Source organism: Choloepus didactylus, chromosome 2, assembly GCF_015220235.1.
Source record: "Choloepus didactylus isolate mChoDid1 chromosome 2, mChoDid1.pri, whole genome shotgun sequence".
Classification (NCBI taxonomy): domain Eukaryota; kingdom Metazoa; phylum Chordata; class Mammalia; order Pilosa; family Megalonychidae; genus Choloepus; species Choloepus didactylus.
In genome coordinates, this window is record NC_051308.1 from 112041958 (window position 1) to 112061071 (window position 19114).

The following is a 19114-nucleotide window of genomic DNA, read 5'->3' on the forward strand; positions in this document are numbered from 1 at the left end:
TTGTGACGGAGTAATATTTCGTTGTATGTGTACACCACGTGTTGTTTTTCCATTCATTTTCCCCATATGATGGAATTTTGATCAGGATTGTGTTGAGTTTGTGGATTGCTTTGGATAGTTTGACATCTTAACAGTATTGTGCTCCAATCTATGAACATAGGGTGTTTTGGCATTTATTTAGCTCCTCTTTAATTTCTTTCAGCAATGTTTTGTAATTTTAAGTGTACAAGTCGTTTATGTCTTTGGTTAAATGTATTACTAGATATTTCACTCTTTTACATCCTATTGTAAATGGAATTGTTTTCTCTTTTTTTTTCAAGTATCACAATGTTTCTTAATAGATACAAGTATATAAAATCAGAGCATGAGCATGACTTGATAAAATAAGTAGACAATTTCAGAACTATAATACGAGGGACCAATTCAAATTCTCACCATTAGTTTCACACCCACAAAAACCATTTCCAGAGTATTAAATCTCTCTCAAAACTGATGAGCCTTGTGCAAGTAAACCATGTTTCTTTGAAAAAGACTTGTGCACTTGCCCAGGCTCAAGGACATTAAGATCTAGTACATAAAGTCATTACTAGAGATAGAAATAAAGGCAATATACGATTACAGCAATGACCTTCAATTACAATTAAGAATTTTTTCTGTAACAACCAACTGGATAATCATAAACTGCAAGAACTCAAGTATTACTGAGCAAAGTGTATTTATACAATATTCAGTGTTTCCATTCAGTTTTCTAATTTAAAATAGCCTGTGATAACTGGCAGTGAAGAAGGTCCTTGCAATAGACTGCCTCTGCTTGAGACCATATGATGTAATTATTGCATGCTGCTAATGTATTATCTGAATGTTAAAGATACTCCTAAAATATGTGATGGTAGACTATGATTAAGACATTACACAACACAAAAATCTTATTGAGAAGGAAATCCTATTGACGTGCTTCTGCTTTAAATATTGTAAAAACGTTACAGCAGAATGAATTTTTGCAGTGATTAGGTCAGATGCAGTTATAGCATAGCAACAGTATGTTTTGCACAGTTTAAGACTTTGGCTGGTTCTTCAGTCATCTACTTCCTGTGATTCTTATTCTTCAGCAGTTTCTAGCCAGTGATTCACCTGGAGCAAAGCCTTGCCTGTGTCTGGAAACTCTTGGGTTATGTCTTCTTTCCAAGCCAGGAAAGCTTCTTCTTCAATAACTTCCCTGTCATGGAAGTGAGCAAGGACGCGGAGTAGCATGCCTTTTGGGAAGCTGCTGTTGTAGCAGTGCACCTGAAGGGCACAGAGAGCACTGACTAGTAGATCAACATGATCATGAAGGAATTTCTGCATTACTGGCTTGAAAGAAAGAAGCAATTGTTTTTCCTGCTCTAACTGTTCTTTGGAAGGTGCAGAGGAAGAACCTGCTTCATCACTGGATGGGTTTACCTCTGTAAGATGCTAGTCATCAAGATGTTCACAAATCCTTTATCTGCATGAAGTTTGGAGGAGGTGTTATCTTTAATCCATTTATATATGGTTTGAGGGGATGGATCCAACTTCATTTGCTTCAGCAGTTCCTTCTCTAGTTTTAGGAGTGGAAATAAGAAACTCAGCCTGTTTCCTTTCAAAATTTCCAACATGTGCTCCATATTCTGATCAATTTCTGGGAGGATTTTCTGCATATTGTCCTTACTTTGTTGAAAATGTTCTGTTAACCATTCCCGATCTTGTAATTTAGCTAATTGCTGAAGGCAAAGTAAGAAGAGAGAAAAATGGGTGCCACTTTCCAGTGGTTGAGCTAGTTCTGAAATGCTCACCAGCTCTGAAATGATGGTACGAGCTGCAAACTGTGCTAAATATGACTTCACCAAGGGGATGTCAACTTCCAGTTTGGGGCACTGCATGAATTTGTCGCTAGTGGCTTATACCTTCATGTTTGAGTAAATTGACATAGGAACTTTGCTTTTTTTGTATCTTCACTTCTTTGCTCAACATCTCAGGAAGAAAGTGTTTAGGAGACCTCCTTTCTCTTACTTCCTTGACCACCTCATTTGCATTTCCACTATTCAGATAGTCAGTTACAACAGTTAATTTAAGCAGTTCTTTCTTTGATGGTGGTGGCTTTTTGCTGGTCTTGACAGGATTAGTTTTGAGACCAAGCTGAGTTGTCTGCCCCAGAGGTGGTGTTTGAGTGCTTGGTGGTTGGGCACTAGGAGGAATCATAGTTATCTGGGGTTGAAGCTTGGGCACTTGATTTTTATTCATTAGGAAAGATTGAGCAGGCTGTCTAAACAAGTATTATGGTAGAGAAAAAAAAATTCATTCAGACAAGGTCTTAATTTTACCTCTGAAGAACGCTTTCTCAGAAGTGACTGCTAGATGTGATCTTCCAAACCAAAGGAGTAAACCAAAAAAAGAGGAAGACACGGTATCTAGGATAAGGTGTACCACACAAAAGACAGGCAAAAGGAAATCCTAGGATGACTGGGTAGGTAAGACTTAAGAAGATGGCCTTGCAGAACGTCTAGAGAGAAATCAGTCCATATTGGAGTAAGATGATGGGGTTCCTAGAGGGAAGTCTTCAAGTAAAAGAAAGTTAGGGATCATCTAATGTATTTGATTGACTCGATAAGAGATTTACAATTTGGTGGAGTGTTTGAGGAGGATTAGTGATAGGGAAGGAAAAAAACCAAGGAAATAAAATAACAGATCAGCCATTAATTCCTAAGAAAAAAAGTTTTACAAGAAAAAAATACTCAAAGCAGATTACATTGTCCATCTGTGAATAGTAGTTATATCGTCATGATACTATATACCCCAAATTCTGATCCAACCAGAAATTATGTCATAACCTTAGTGGAGAGATTGGGTGGGTGGGTGGGGGAGGGCTGTGTGAGTGTGTGTGTGTGTGTGTGTGTGTGTGTGCACATGCATGTGTTTTAAAAGAGCCAAATCTTCATTTTCCATTGCAGGAATTCATTAGATATAAAAATGGAAAAATCAGTGAATAGAAATTAAAGTCTAGTTTTTAGAAATATAGAGATAAAAGTGAGACAAAATATTTGAAATGCTTAAAAGTGGTTGCCTCAGAGATGGGGACTTGTGGTTGGGGTGGGGTGAAGCAGGGAATGTATATACATATATATATATATATGTGGTGAGACCTGTGGTTCTGAGGAAAAGTGAGGAGGAGGATTATAGGCAGAGGGTACAGCAAGTATTTCAAGAGGCTGAGGAGGAGGGTCGAAGGTGGGGTAGAGGGCGGGTTTATGCTGTTGCTGCTGGGTTCTGTGAGATGGAAAAGCTGGGATGGGGTAAACTAAGTGGTCTGGTGTTCAGGAGAAATGCAAAGCCTTTGTTTCCTGGGTCTGAGGGCAGTGTTTAGAAGTCTGCGGCGCTCAACGGTGACTTCTTGCTCTGGATGAGGAGCTGGCTCAGTGACTTGGAGGCATGAGCCTGAGAAGATGGAGAAGCAGTTGTTTTTGAGGGAAGGGGATCCAAAGCAAGGAAGGCCTCTACTTTCACCTGTGCATAATCCTGAGGTGTAGGACCTCAGGCCTCGGGGGCAGGGAGGGATGGAGTCTGAGAAGGAGGCTGGCGCAGTCCCCAAGGTCAAGGCTCTGGGTGGGGAAGTGGTGGGGGGTTTCAGAACCTGGGCTGGAATTAAAGGGCTCATGAGAACTGCAGGAAGACGGGTGGGGAGCTGTGGCTCACAATACCCAATTAAAGAATCGTTTATAAAAATGCATTAAAAAGGGTTTAGAACAGTGCCTGGTACATAATAGGTGCTCAAGAAATACTTGTTGGCTAAATGAACAAATGATTCTGTGCTCACGGATTGCTAATGTGGTGCCCTCCAGTTAGATCAGGAGGCTCTTATCTCCTCTATATTACTATGTGCTAGGAACCATTCCAGGGATCAGGAATGCAGCAGTGAACAAAACAGAAGGAAATCCCTGCCTGCAAGGTCTTATATTTTAGAGGACATGGCTAATAATTATGAGCATATTTTACACGTTCAGCACTGTTCCAAGTACTTAACTCACTTAAATTAAGTATTAACTCACTTAATCCTCACAACAGTATAGAAAAGATACTATTAATTCTTCTATTTTACAGATGATAAACCTGAGGCACAGAGAGGTTAGGTAACTTACTCAAGATCACACAGCCAATAAACGTGTGTCTGGCATTTGAACCTGGACATTTAGGCTCCAGGGCCCAGCATCTCCCAATCACTATTCTGTACTACCTTTGCACTCTGAGACTCTTCTCCTAAGGGAAAAAGGGAGGGGAGTTTCTAAAGACAAACCAGCCGTAGACTCAGCCCTCCAGAGCCTTGTGGGGGAGAGAAGGCCTGTCCACAAGTCAGAGGAGTGGGGTAAGAAGGGCTGGATGGGGAGGGGGAATTGCTGGGTCCATAAGCTGGTCACTCTTGAGTCTCTTGGCACTCGGCAGGCAGACACAAATGTGCCTAAGTCTAGCTCTTGCTACAAATCAAAACCTGATTTTTAGCTCCTGCTATGCCGCAGTGCTGGGGGTTGATATGTGCTTGCATTTAAAAAACAAATGCAAATCTTGAGTTTACTTTATGGGCATGATTTGAATTGATAGACTTTTATTTTGGGAGGTGAGGGTAATAATTGAATGAGTAGACATTGTTGTGAGCTCTATTTAAGGGTGGAATTCGGTGTGGAGAGGAGCACAATCGATCATTTCCATTGTGTTTGCCTCCAGCTGATTTACGGTTCTCGATGAATCCCCAGAGCTCACAGGGCTGAGGATAGTAAGGTTCTAAGATGTGAGCTGGTGGCTGGCTCCATGTGCCCTTTGCTGAGAATGACCCGGGAAGTTAAGATCCCTCGAGGCTGGACTCCTTCCTCGTCATGTAGATGTCATTAATCTTTCAGTCTTGCTGCTGTTACACCCTGTGGAAGCTGAAACTGCAGCACCGCCTCCCACTTGTGTAAATCGGGGTTCACCTGTGAGGGGGAGATGTGGGATCGTAAGACCCAGGATATCACTAGTGTTTCCTCCTGAATCCATCGACCACAATAACACCATCCCCATATTTATTTAGCACTTTCTTCTGTCTCAGGTGCTCTCACATCCTTTATCTCTGCAAAGCAGGTAGTTTGTTTCCCAATTTGACAGCTTAGAAGACACAGGAAATATGGGTTTTGCCCCAGGCAATATGGGCAAGAGTGTGGGGGCTGGATCCAGGTTTTGTGGGCCCTGAAACAACGATTTCCTTTAAGAAAAAGAATGCAAATTACAAATGCAAAATTAAACATGAAAGTGAATTTTTATTTAAGATGAGAAAAGAATCACAGCAAAATACAGCTTTCAAAAAGCTGACAATTACCCCAGACATTATACAAGCCAGAAGGATGACCTACTAGTTTTCTTAATTGGCTGACTCAACTGTACACTTTTTTCTTATTCTTTGGCTCTGTGATCTTTGATGGATTCTTACGACAGCTGTTTTGTAAAATAATTTTCCATGTAGAGACTAGAAAGATGATTTCAGTCTTTCCTCTGATAGTGTCGTTGCCTGAAATTATTTTGTTATTGATACTTAGAAAAGTTTTGTTTTTGGCTTCACTCTTGTTATTGGTAATATCATGTAAATTTTTTTTTGTTATTGCTAATTTGGAAAAGCCTCTATCAAGTTTGTTTCCTATATGGTCCATAAGATTTTAGGGCATTTCAAGTTTTCTTAAAACTGAATCTTAAATAGTTTTAAAGTTGAAGACAGTCACTATTGGTTTATTGTTAATGGCCTTGTTACAGTGGCTTCCTATGTCGTCTAAGAGCTTTATCATTTGAAATTTATTTCTTTTTCTTATTGAATTGCTGCTTTTGGTATGTTCTGAAAATGTTTATGTTCTGATAAGATTCTCAGTGTAATAATTTATACTGATTTCTTCTCTCTTCTTTATTATGTTTGTTTAATATTCCACTAATAGTTTTCATCTGGATTTTCTTTTTATTTAGTAAGAAAATATATGCAGTTATATACATTTATATCTGTAATTTATCACTCATTTATTGAAATGTTCCAAAATGCTTTCCAAATTACAATTAAAATCCACATTTTGGATAAACATTTTGTATCTTGTTTATATTCAGATTTCTTTTCTGAGTCTTGAAGTGTATATTTGAGTCCTGAAAGTATCCCTGTAGTTGAGAGGTCACTCTGGAAGATAATCTTACAAATTATACAGATACCTCTTTTTAGTTTTTAATGTTTTGGAATAGCTAGAAGGAAATACTTGAAACTGTTGCAATGCAACCAGTGACCTTGATTCTTGAAGACAATTGTATAACTATGTAGCTTACATGTTGTGACAGTGTGATTGTGAAAACCTTGTGGCTCACACTCCCTTTATCCAGTGTTTGGACAGATGAGTAGAAAAATGGGGACAAAAATTAAACGAAAAAATAGGCTGAGATGAGGGGATGGAATGTTTTAGGTGTTCTTTTTTAATTTTATTTTTATTTTTATTCTTTTTTTTGAGTAAGAAAAATGTTCAAAAATTGATGGTGTTGATGAATGCACAACTTAAATGATGGTACTTTAAACAGTTGATTGTACACTGTAGATGATTGTATGATATGTGAATATATCTCATTAAAACTGTATTAGAAAAAAAAACAACTAACCAACCAGAAAAAAAAATATCCTTGTACCCCTGCTACAAGGCTTGGGCGGCTTGCTAATGGGAAGGCCATCTCATTGCATTGAGACTCTTTAAAGTCAAGTCCGTGGTGGCATATGTTCAAAATACTCCCTCCATAAGAAGAACCAAAATATGAGTTATATAACTGTTGTAAAATACACAAGCAGTCAGCAGCTGTAGGCAGGGTGAAGGCTCTCTGAAGAGAAGCAGGAAACCAGCTCTGCAGACCACATGTTCTGTACTCATTGCGGCCCTTTGCAGCCCTTTGTCCTCAGCTTTCAGAGAACAGCTTTGCCACAGGACAGACAAGAGAGACTGTTATTCATGGCCAGGTGACAAACCTCAGGCACTTGTTTCACTTTTAAATAAAGTCACAGATTCATGGTTTTCAGAAGATGAAAAAGCAAAAGGTAGCTTATTATGTTTTCCATTATAACAGTTGTGTACAAAACTTATTGTGTACAAAACAGCTGTGTACACAAACTTATCAGCATTTTCCTCATAGTTGTGGAGTAATATTTGCTGTCTGGTTTATTTATTTGATTTATCACCTGTACATGTTTTCTCACTAGTTTAACTCTTTGTAATCATTTTGGATACATAAGTCATTCTTTTTTTTTTTTTTTTTTTTTTTTTTTTTTTTTTTTTTACATTTTCTCAATTGCTACTGCAAAAGCAAATCAAATAAAATTCAGCAATATGTTTGATGATTTTCATGAAATTTCTGTTAATTGAAAAATGCTGCTTTTCAGGGCCACCTCTGAAGGGCAAATATTTTACTTAAAAACACAGTAATTGTAACTATTCTTTTATTTTAGCATTGTGAAATAATACTGACTATTGTCCATAACTGTTCTTCAGGACATGTTTAGTCAGTGAATTTTTACTTCATTTACATGTAATGCAAATAAACAAGGTCTTATTGTGCCCTGTAGAGTCTTCACAAAAGTCAGGGGATCTCAATCTATTCATGTAGTCTGAAAACCTGTCATAAGTAATGTCTGTCTTGTTGAAAATGGTACACAAACAAAATGATATATGGAATCTGTACCAGTTATCAATTTATTGCATCTCATTTCCAATTTCATCCTTTATTTTATTGACTGGTCTGTGAAAATGGATCTGGGCCTTTTAAATATTTTTCCTTTGCTAGCTGGCATGATATTAAGTTTTGTCAATTGAGACTGCTGGATACATTGCAGAAGGAATGGGGTTTCCATCTGGGGTTTCCTTCCTGGCTCCTGTGTGTTCATTTGGCAAGTTCCTACAGTGTCACAGCTTTTCCATCACCAGGCTCTATAGTGAGGGTGGCTTCTCCAGCATTTGGCTTCTGCAGCACATGCAGCTTCCCCAGTTCCCAGAGTCTGCAGCTGGGGCAACTTCTCAAGCACTGGGCTCCTGCAGCACTGGAGTCTTCTCTAGTGCCAGGCTCCTGCTTCTCCACTGCCCCTGCAATGCATGGTGGCCAGCTGCCCCAACAGCAAGCAGCTCCTCCCAGGTTCCCTCTCCTCTTTGCAGTAAAATGCCTTCAGAAAGACATCTCCCCATGAACTGCTTCCTCTGCCACTCCAGAGAGAGGATTATTGGCAAGTTCAAGAAGGTGGATTCCAGCATGTTCCTCTAGGGACTTTTCTGCCATCCAGCAAGTCACAGCCATGTCATCTCCAACAGGGTCTGAATCTCAGCCCTGGGATAGATGGGTGAGTGGCCTCTTCCTTGGCCCTATATCTCAGCCAAGGGATAGTAGCTGCTCCTTATATCTTTTATTCCTACGTGTTTAGAGTTCTCTTTACTTACCAGCCAGTCCTTGTTACTTCAATCCCCTCTTTTTATAAAACTCACTCTCTTTGTTTAACATACTGTGTGAGTTTTCTCTCCTAATATAGAATCTTTAGGCTAGCCAGGATCTCATAATTTGAGCATAATTTGACCATTGTTTTTTCTCCCTAATTATCTGAGAAGCATCTCTTTTTTTTGAGATATATCCACATATCATATAATCATCTGTGGTGTACAATCAGGTGTTCACAGTATCATCATATAGCTGTGCATTCATCACCCCAATCTATTTTTTGAACATTTTCCTTATACCTAGAAAAAGTAAAAATAAGAATAAAAGTAAAAGTAAAAAAGAATACCCAAATCATGCCCCCACCCTATTTTTCATTTAGTTTTTGTCCCCATTTTTCCACTTATCCATCCATACACTGCATAAAGGGAGTGTGATCCACAAGGTTTTCACAATCACACTGTCACCCCTTGTAAGCTACATTGTTATACAATTGTCTTCAAGAGTCGAGTCCACTGGGTTGCAGTTTGACAGTTTCAGGTATTTACTACTAGCTATTCCAATACATTAATACCTAAAAAGGGTTATCTATATGTTGCATAACAGTGCCCACCAGAGTGACCTCCTGACTCCATTTGGAATCTCTCAGTTACTGAAACTTCATTTTGTTTCATTTCACATCCCCCTTTTTGTCAAGAAGATGTTCTCAATCCCACATGTCGGGTCCAGAGTCACAAGAAGGATCTCTTTTGTTCATCATGTGTTCTGTTTGATTCTCTGCAAATTGGAATAACAATTTAGAAAAACAAACTATCTTTCATTAAACAATGTAAAATGAAATTATGACTCATTATAGCAGTCTATAATGAAAGCTCATGGTACTTACTGAAGTCAATGAATTCATTAAAATAAAGATGCTGTTTATCTTTGTGCATACTTTGTCGATCACACAACTAGTGTTTTTCTCTCCTATTGCTTTCATCTCCCTTCTACTGTTTCATTTGCTATTTATGAGTGTCTCAAGTCTCATAATTGTCTTTATCTCTCCTGATGTCATTGTCTAAATTTTTTGATGATTTCAATTTTTTCCCTTAATTTTATGGCTTTGATCATTATAGTATTTAGTTTCTTTTTGACATTTTGAAGCTTCTAAAGTTGTCTTCTCCTCCTCTTCCTTCTCCTTCTTCTTCTTTTCATTTCCATGTTTGGCTGGCACTAAGAAACTTCCCATCATATTTAAATTGTGGTATGGATCAATAATTCTGAAAAAAAAACACAAACTCAATCTCAAATTCAGGCTTACATAGGAGATATTCAACTGCACTTAAAGTTGTCACTAGGTTATATCGAGCTACACAATTGTGCAACCAAAATACTCTTATGCCACATATATTGACTTATTGGTCATCCATTTTACTATTGATGGGCAGCTGTTTCCAGTATTTGGATGTTACGAATAATGCTGCTAGAACGCTTTTATATAATGACTTTTGGGGTGCAAATATACACATTTCTGTTGGGCGTACACCGGGGGTAGAATTGCTGGGTCATAGGATGTGAGTATGTTTGGCATTATATTGCCAAACAGTACTGGTATTAGTAGTTATATCAATTTTATATTCTAACCAACAATGCAGGAAAGTTCCAGATATTTCACATCCTTGTCAACACTTGGTATTATAAGGCCTTTAAATTCTAACCCTTCTGGGCGGGGAGAGTGTGGGAAGATGGCAGAGTAGGGAGTTCGAGGAAACAGTCCCTCCACCAGAACAACTTTTAAATAGGCAGGAACTGTCTGAATCAGTTATTTTGAAACCCCAAGTCCAGTAGAACACTGTACAGCATCCAGGAAAGAGTGGGAGGAAGAGGCTATGAATTACAGTAACTACCAGTAAGTTGCTGTGTCTCTGTGGTGGTTACCAGCAGGCAGCAGTGGGTTCTGCCCTCTTGTGTAGTTTGCCGGCGCCAGAAAGGAACATAAAACCCAGTTCCCCAAGACCCAGGTGGGCAAGGGCTATTGCTGGTCATGGCTTTTGATTAGCTTCTTCAGCTCACTGGGGGCCTGGCTCTGAGGGCGGCCATTGTTCCAGTCTGCCCTGGACAAATTTAGTTATGAATTCTGATAGTTTGCAGGTTCTTTTAGATGTCTACGTAAAAATTAGATCATGTGAAAATAATGCCAGCTTTATTTTTTCTTTTCCATTTGTTACACTTTATGTTTCTGGTCTTATTTCACTTAAATCCTCAATAAAAATTGAATACAACTACTAATAGCAAATATCCTTGAGTCCTATTGATCTCAGGAGGAAAGCTCTGTTTGTTGTAGGTCTCTTGTAGATACCAGATTACAGAAGTTCCCCTCAGTTCTACCCTGCTATGGCTTTTGTTTAAAGGATTGGATGTTTATTATTTTCAAATGTATTTCTGCATCTACTGAGATGATCGTATGACATGTTTTTTATTTTACTCTGTTTATGTGTTGTATTATTTTGGTTTTTAAATATTAAACTAACCTTGAATTCCTGGAATAAACTCCACGTGGTCATGATGTATTATCTTTTCCATAAAAATAGGCTCAGATTGCCAATATTTTGTTTAGGGTTTTTGCATCTATGTTCATTAGAGAGACCAGCTTGTAATCTTCCATGAGATCAGCTTTGGTGAGATGGTGCTAATTCTGTTGGGACCGTGCTCAGCCTTTATGGTCCCTGTATTCATGGACCCTTCATGCAAGCACTGGGTGGTTAGGGAGAGAAGCTCATTTCATCCCCAGGACAGGTCATTCTGACCACCTGGTTGTTGAGAGTCTCAGGTAGGCATCAATATGAGACACAAAGAGCTACTCGCTTTCTGCCCAGTCCTATGGGTCCACCTGTGTGCCTCTTCTCCAGACTTACTTGGTCCTGATATTTCAGTCTTGTCCTTCCAGGTCCCTGACCAACCAGCCAGGCCATTCCACATGGTGTCTTCAGGCCACTTCTCCATCAGAAGAACTGGTTGACAAAATGTACTGCTCGTTTTGAGGAGATTTGGCTTCACCTCTGACATTCAGGGACTCTCCCAAGTAGGACTGTAATGCAGCCACAGCACATTTCTGGCAAGTGCGAGGACATTGTGTCAATCCTTCTGAGAAGTGGGCCTGTGTCCTTTCCTTCCTCATCAGTTGGTCATAGGGAGTCTCCATGAGGACACAGGTATGAGTAAGGGAGAGCTGTCAGTGCAACGTCAATAGGTGATATGGAAGCCTGGACCATCTGTTCATACAAGTTACTAGTGCTTTCTAGTCCTGCTTGATCTTAATCTGGAATATATCATTACCATGGTATGATGGATTGCTGCTACTCTTGTCTGCCTTATGACTTGGTGAATCCAACATCTAGCTCACAGTGGGCAGCTCCGGTCATGCAGTTACTCAGTGTCTCATGGTCAAATGCTCAGCTTCTACCGGGATCCAATGCCACAAGATAATTTTCAAAAGGAGAGCAGTTCTCAGCATCAGAGTGTGGGGTCTTGGTCAGGATATCTAGGACTTTGCACTGAGATCTCTGATTGGGGATTTGTAGAAACTGCACATAACATCCTTATCCAACATGGAAACCTCAGCACTATGGGGTCTGCTGTACCACTCGGCCTGAATATTGCTATGGGAATCCATCATGTGCAGCTTCTGAGTTGCCATCTTTGCAGGTGGGGAGAGAGTCTCCAGGGCTTCTACTTGTCTTTTCTACAAAAACTGATTTTACCCCACTATGAGAAAATCAATGTGAAATTTCTGCCAGATGCTAAGTATATTTATCCCAATTATATAATTACACATTTGGTGACCAAATTGATAACTAAAGGATGGGTCCATGAATACAGTGGGTGTAGTGTGAGAAGGCCCAAGATTCCGTTTATCACCTGGGGTCTATAAGCCTAATTCTAACAGGATTATGATAGTGTTTTGGGCCCCCTGGAATCAGTGTTAGCTTAGACCCAGTATGTAAAAATCTGGGTATTCCTCTTTCTCTGTGGCAAATGACCACAGTCTCTTCAGGGTAGGATTGGAAGAAAATTTGATATATATACTCGCAGTGGCATTGGAGGATCCTGTCTCAAAGAGATCTGTCTTCCCTTTAATCAATGGGCTATGGAACTTTAATTAACTTTTATCTGGCAATTATGAGAGAGACCACAATTTTCCAACATGTTGGCTGACATCAGCTTCTTACTCGTCAACTCTTGATATGTTTTGATCGTATGTATTGAGAGGCATCCTAGTTGCTCCATTTGAGCAAGATGAACATCCGCTGCACTCTACGAACAGCACGGACACCAGAGATCTTTCCAAATCATGTACCCTGAATGCCACTTCCATCTTGCTACACATTACTTATTATGTCCACCTTGATGGTTAAGTGCTTCCCTCCGGCCTCTGCTATTCTAGAGTTCCATCACCCCCACCAATATCAGGAAGGCCAGTGCCACGGCAATACCCCTGGTGTCAGCCCCAGTCTGGAGTGGACAGCCCCCAACAGACTTCTCAAAAAGCTCCCTCACCAGTGTCTTTCTTTTTGCCATATAGAGGGAGTGTCCTTGGAATGCTACTAAGCAATGTGGTCAGGTAATTGGTTCTTGGTAATTGCTCAGTAAATCCATTCTAACTGGGCCATCTAAGTCATTCTTTAATATTGTGCCAGGAAGTTCTGAAACCTGCACCTCATTTCTGTAAATCATCATTGTGTTGTAACCAAACTTCACGGAGCCATTCCAGTCAACCGTGTGGACCAACTCCAGATGTTCTTGCCTAAACCTTGGATCTCAAGTCTTGGGCAAATGCCTCCATGCCAGTGAAATTGCCTTTTTCAACTTTTTAACCTCCCCAACCTTAGTCTAACTCTCAGGATCCACTTCCTCACATGTTCCTCCTCTTTCTACTGATCCATCTTAGTTAAGAAGTTTATTTACATGTAGATTGTTTATCCCCAAAGCAGGGTTTGTGCTTTAGAATGTGTCCAGACACGCCTCTGGTTATTGGCCTGTAGCAATGAGGTGTGGTGAGATTTTAGGGGAATAAGCTTCTTGGGAGACACCTGCTTCAGGTGAGGTCATTGCACAGTCTCCAGGCAAGGGGAGGCTCTTCTGTCTTGAAGAAGGTTTCAGGGTAATTTGGGGGCCTAGGATTCCTAGGAACGTTACCCGAATGTCCCCAGCCCAGACCTCATTGTCCCATCAGGGCTCTGACGTCGGCATAGAGGTCAAAGACTGCATTTAGTCTCCTTCACAGCCTGGCCCCCCTTATAATCAGGTCCTGTCTTGGGCACAGTCTGCCCTGCAGTTGTCGGAGATGGAAGTCTCCCCCTCAATGCTGCTCTAGAGGTCCTCTCACTTTTGGTGCATAATTTTAAGTTGAAAATTAGCTTTTCTTAACTATTATTTTCTTTTTTCAAAACTTCCAATTATGTAAAGGGAAGCCACCCCACACTATTATCCACATCATTGCCCCCATAGTGATCAAATGGAGCAGCCGCTTGATTTCCTGATGATTTTCTTTCAACCTGCTCCTAATCCCAGATAACTTTAATAATAGTGCTGCCATTTCATGCTACCAAAGTTACTACTTGTGATACTGTTTCTATGGCCTTAAGACAGGTGGGAAATCAATTCCAAATCCAACGTGAGGCTCTACTTTCCAGAGCCGATCTTGGCACCTATTCTGTTAGTACCAAGCCCAAGGCAAAGCATACACACCATGCTTTATTTGGTGTTATTTGTGGGGTGCTTAACTATAATTCCGTGGATACAAGGGACAGGACTAGAAATAAGGTAGGGAAGAAGAGAAACCATAAATAAGGAAGCCCATTGCCCAGCTGACCACAGCTTTTTAATAAAAACAGCCTGGATGTTTGGTCACAAGGACATCTCCAGGGGGTGATATGGAACATCTTGGAACAGTCTCTCAGGGATGGGGATAGGGAGGAAAAGTAAGGACTTTATCTGCTACTTTTTTCCCTCCCGTCTCTTTGTGGTTTATGTCTCTGCTCCAGGGCTTTAACTCTTCTATACTTTCAGTTTGTATTAACTGTCCTTACCCCCGGGCAGTGGAAAAGAAAGCAAGAGGGTTTAAGGATTCAGCCTGGCTCTGCTTGGACCCTGGGCTGCCACAGCTCGTTCCACACCGGGCATGATTGAGGATGTGCCCAGAGTCTGGCCACTGTCTAAGGGGGCAGCTGAGAACATCTGTGGTGTTAGGGGATGAGCCTATAGTGGTGCTGGGGCTGGGACGGGCAGGAGCCAACACTAGGGCCTTCAGGAGAGAAAGGGACGTGGCCAGGGTCTGGGGACAGGGCTGAGAGGTGCAGTTTAAAAATGGTGACACCAAAGGTGTTAAGAAAAACAGTATTGAGTGAGAGAAAATAGAAACCACAAAGATATATAAAGCATATTGATACTTATGTAAATTAAATTATACAAATGAAACAACCATCCACCATTAGTAAAAATACAGATGAAAAGATAAACATTAAACATGATACGTGTGTGGTGAGAGAGAGAATGGGAGTTGGGAATGGGGGTAAAGTTGGAAGAAAAAAACCTAGATGGAACTCTCATGCAATGATGTTGATAATGTGTCACAAACAGATGATGATTATTACTCCATTTTTCTCCACCTGTGACTCAAAAATACACTTTAGAAAATTAAGATACAATAAATTCTTTTTAATTCAGTTTTTTTTTTTTTTTTTTTTTTTTTACCATACTTGGAACTGGCACAAGATTCAAAAAGCACAAAAAGTTATTCAGTGTAAAATTCAATCTCTTTCCCTTTTGTCCCCAACTACCTTGTCCTCCACCCCATGGACACCCATGGTTCTAGCTCTTGTGCTTCCTTAACTCACAGATTTAAAGAAACTTCGTGACTGGTTTTCCACAGTGATCAAGAGAGCTCTGACGCCAGTGGAGGGTGGACGGGATGGAGCACAGACCTAGGTTGGGGCTGGGGGAGGTGGTGAGGGGCCTGCCTGGGTCAGCAGCGGAGGGTGTAGACACGTTTTCAGGGAAGGTTGTGAGGAGTTTCTGGATATGAGGTGAGAGTGCGACACAGGGGCTGAGTCCAGGAAGCCAGCCGGGTCAGTGAGGAGGGAGGAGGAGCTGATTGGGGAATATGAAGGGCCCGGGAATAAGCCTCTTCCTAAGTTGGGATCAGGAACAGCTCTGAAGAAGAGTCCCTGTGGCCCAGGAGCTCCTGACGGGTTCTTCTGGGGAACCTTAGGGCCAGGGTAGTGGGTAAAGCATAACCTTCAGTGATTCATGCTGGCCGTCCCTCAGACTGTCCTCGGGGACTGTCCCTCTGACCTCCCAGCTCCTGTTTCCTGCTCGGGCCCTTCCCCGGCAGGTTGGGACACATGAGAGACAAGGGCAGGTGCAGACTCTCAAAGGACTGCTTTGCCTAGAGGAACCAGGAAGGAGTTGAAAATTCATGATTGCCTTTTACTCCCCTTCTGCGTGGGAAGCCAAGAGTCACAGGCTGGGAGGTCATCTTGCCCAATCCCGCATCTCTAGGTTCATTCAGGAGCCCAGGATTCTGTGGTCACACCCACAAGTGTCAGCATTCAGTGCAGAGCACATTAAAAATGTCATATATTTTCAACAATTAATAAAGGGAATTTAGGACTTACAACTCTGGATGGGCTGGGTGAGGGGAAGTCAGGGTCCCGCTCCAGGACTCGTGCTTTCAAGGTGCACCGGCACCCCCTTACTGTGATCCAGAGTGCAGGAAACTGTTTCTACGGCTGCCACCACCACTCACCTGACAGCCTCCCTCCCCCAAAGGGGATGACTGGACGGGGTCACTGGGTCCACTGCTGCAAACACTCACTCAGGGACTTGTGTGGGGCTGTGCGGTGAAGTGGGCAGGGCCCAGGGCTAGGTCGGCTGCCCAAGTTTCCTGCTCCCACTGTCTTAGGCTTTGTGCCAATGTGTCATTGATCCCGGTCACCCTCATGGGGCTTCGGAGAAGAGCTGGCAAGATGATGTCAGTGGAGGTTTTTTAAACATAGCAAGCTTCTCTGATGGAAAAATGTGTTCCCAAGACACTGGTGCCCACAGTACTTGCATAGTTTCCTGTGGCCTGAAAGGATGTGACAACAGGTGTGTTGGAGACCATGGAGGCCACCCCTTTCCCTTGCTGCTGGGATCCCTGGAGACCACTCAGCTCCCTGGTCAGAATGTTCCTGTGCAGGGTCACCTGTCCCTGGATGGTGGGCTCCCGCAGGGCAGGCCATGGTGTGGTCTCTTGTCCAGCCTGGAGGCTGACACCAATCAGAGGCTTACCAGGAGAGAAGTAGGATTAAGAGCAGGATTTAAAGTCAGAGTGACCTGCGTTTGATCCTGACTTTGCATATACTGTCTGAGTTACCTTCAACAGTGACCCAACCTGAGTCCCAATTTGCTCATCTGTAAAAGGTAAAAATGCCCAGCATCTCTGTCGTGGTTGTTGAGAAACCTTTGAGAACTTTCAGAATCCTGATGAAGATTCTATGAGACAATGTAGGTAAAGCAGTAATGCTGCCTGGTACATTATAGGCTTGGTAAATGGAAGCGGTTATGATTAGCCATCAGATGTTACTTCATTCCGAGATCTGTGGATTCCATCAACCTTGGAATTCTGTCCGTTCTGGGACCTCCTCTCTGCTAGGACTTCCTTCTCTGGTCAACCCAGCCCCAGAGAGCAGGGACCAGGCAGAAGCTCTTGGTGATGTGGCCTGAGAGTGGCAGGCCCTGGGGACCCTTTGTGTGGGGCAGGGAGGGCTGAGTACAGCCGCCTGCGTGTGTCTCCCCCACTCAAATTGGAACAATATTTATGAAGATTGGTGAACACTGCCACAGAGAGCCCAGCCTCTGGGAAGAGCCTTATATAAGGACTGCTCTTTACACATCCAGATACACATTTCACTCGTCCTTCCCTGTGAGACTTCCTGAGGCTCTGGTAAGTCTGTGCCTGTCTCTTTGCTCTCCTAGGGATAAGGCCCGATGTCAGGTCGCTGTCTGCCTGAGGAGTGGGGAATCCACCCTGGTCTGGAGCCAGGATGCTGGGATCTCCCACTAAGTAGAGCAGGATGTTGTGCTGGTTCCAGCAAATCCCATGTCCTCCCGCTCTGGCCACTGGGTCAATGAGGGTCTCGACCAGATGATCTCATTATTCCTTTGTGCTGTACAATAAGTCACTCTGAGGACTCTTAAGAAAAATGTTTCCTATTTCTGTAGCCCTTGGCTCTTCTTTACTCCCTGATTTCAGTTCTCTGTCTGGGCAGAGGGTTGCCCAAAATGACTTCTAGAAAGGTCTAGAGTATGGAGGGCTCAGAATCAGCCTGTGAACGAAGGTCATGTTCTAGTTCCACCAGCTCAGGAAACTGAGTTGCCATGGCCTGTTTGAAATGATTGGTTCCTACTGTGGGAACTGTCCAATCAGTTCAAAAGGCTCCCTGCCCTGAGACTACCCCGGGAGCTCCTGGGCACCGAAATTGGCCCCAGCCTTGGCCACAGCTGCCACACATGCTGCAAGTTCTGCTTTGCTCCTCTCTCTGGGCCGCCAGCAGGGGCTTTCCTCCTCTTTGCGAGGAGGGTGGTTTGTTATTAGCTGCCCACAAGTGGAATTCGAGAGGGCATCCCGGGTGGCTAGAAGGTCTGGGACATTGGGCTGCACTGTTCATGACCTGGGCTCCGGGTCCAGTCCATTCCACCGTATCTCAGTGTTGGGGGCAGATCTTGACTCCTGCGAAATGGGGCAGGACTCGATGTTCTTTTCTAAAGGGAAGAGAGGCAGATAATCTTGCTGGTGGATAAACCAAAGACCCTCACTCCACCTCATCATCATTTTAGAAACCCACACAGTCATTTTTAATAATTTTAAGCATGGACACAGACTGTGGTCTCAGCTCCTCTTCTTACCTTCAGGAAGCCCTCTATTGTGCTTTGAACAATGGCCATGCTTTCTGGCTCACTTTTGCACTGTTGCTCATACTCACAGCTGGTGACCTCTCTGACAGCAGAAGCTTGTGGTTGACTTTCCCGCCGGTCAGTGAGAGACCTCCAGATGACCAGGAGAACCTCTGCCCTCAGAGTCTTCTTGTGCAGCCCCACTGGAGAGTGGAGAGTGATGATCAGAGCCCTGATCCCCAGAACACTTGATCTGTGCCCAGGGTTCCAGACCAGATTTCCTAGACTGGTGGTCCTAGGGGATTTCCTGGGTGGCACAGGGAGAAAGGGGTGGACAAAAGTCTCAGCTTGCTCAGAAAGTCCTGCCTCTGGATTTGATGTTTCTCTTTGTGGTCTTGATCCCAATCCAGGCAGCCAGAAGCCCCTGTATCCCACCCAACACAGCTCAACACTCTCCTCTCACTAACCACAGCCTAGACCTCTGCTGTTCCCCTTCCTCTTCTCCTACAGCCCTAGAGCAATGGTCCCAGGGCCCGGGACTTGGTTCTTCCTTTCCTTCTTGGAGATCAATCCACACCACCACTTAAGGAAATCCACGTTCCTTCTGTTATGTCTTAGCTCAGCCCTCGCTAGCTCCTCACTGTTATCCCTCAAACCTTCCTCAACCCAGTTCATTCTCAGTAAGCTCTTATCTGCAGATCCTTATCTTGGGAAAGAAAATAGCGAATAT

General features: G+C 42.6%; 1 pseudogene; it reads right to left on the reverse strand.

Moving 5' to 3' along the window:
* Positions 1-1169: 1169 nt before the first annotated feature.
* On the reverse strand, positions 1170-18435 carry LOC119512845 (annotated as a pseudogene).
* Between the last annotated feature and the right edge of the window lie 679 nt (positions 18436-19114).